This window comes from Micropterus dolomieu, unplaced genomic scaffold (assembly GCF_021292245.1).
Source record: "Micropterus dolomieu isolate WLL.071019.BEF.003 ecotype Adirondacks unplaced genomic scaffold, ASM2129224v1 contig_13599, whole genome shotgun sequence".
Classification (NCBI taxonomy): Eukaryota; Metazoa; Chordata; class Actinopteri; order Centrarchiformes; family Centrarchidae; genus Micropterus; species Micropterus dolomieu.
Genome location: NW_025742585.1, coordinates 2,902 through 3,691, shown reverse-complemented (window position 1 = coordinate 3,691; position 790 = coordinate 2,902). Strand labels below are relative to the sequence as shown.

At 39.1% G+C, this 790-nt stretch overlaps 1 long non-coding RNA gene across 1 annotated transcript; it reads right to left on the bottom strand.

Moving 5' to 3' along the window:
- Nucleotides 1-24: 24 nt before the first annotated feature.
- LOC123966518 lies at nucleotides 25-525 on the bottom strand. Its single transcript, XR_006824009.1, has 3 exons — nucleotides 451-525; nucleotides 329-357; nucleotides 25-177 (listed from the first exon to the last, which is right to left on the bottom strand). It is a non-coding gene; the product is annotated as an uncharacterized LOC123966518 (long non-coding RNA).
- Nucleotides 526-790: the final 265 nt, after the last annotated feature.

The following is a 790-nucleotide window of genomic DNA, read 5'->3' as shown; positions in this document are numbered from 1 at the left end:
CCCCACTTCTTCTCTTGCAGAAAGAACTTAGATTCAAGAGTCACTGTGTGTCTCATAGAGCTACATTTTGAACAACAAATCTAAAAACAGTGAGTGTAACTTTGTCCTGGGTGTAGTGTGAGATCTCACCGTGTCCTGACTGCTTTCTGGACTCACTGCAGGGTTTAAGCTCCGTCCCTGAAAACAACAAACAAACAGAGTCTACTTCCATGTGGTCAAACACTGGCTCTGTGAAGGCTGTTTAGATTTGGATGACTCTGTCAGAGAGCAGCTGATTCAGCTCTGTCATAACTGTAGAAACATTTGATTACTCAGCCGTAAAACTCACAGTGTTTTCATCCATCTGGGGTTTTTTTCCTGAAGAGACAAAAGAGAGTCGACTTTAGCTTCAACAATAAAAATCCAGGTTCATCAAAACTTCTTGTTTATAATATCTGTGGTTGCTCTCACCTTTAGTTTTCTGCCATCTGATGAGAGCAACAACAATAAGAATAGTTATTAAGAGTGCTCCCAAAAACACAGTAAGCAGCAAACCTGGACAGAGAATAAAAATATTTTTTGCCTTCAGCTTTTTGTTTTGTTTAAAATTCTGTAACTAAGAGAAGAGCATCTAATTTGTTATATTATGTTGTGTGAACACATCTGAGACGGAAAATCTCCACCCGCAGCCGAGTATCACTCTGATTCATGCTTTAGACTTTAGAGAAGTACCTTATACTCCAGCAGTGCGCGAAATAATTTATTAATAATGATTCACAGGGAGAGAAACAGGAAGACAGAGAGAATCTAG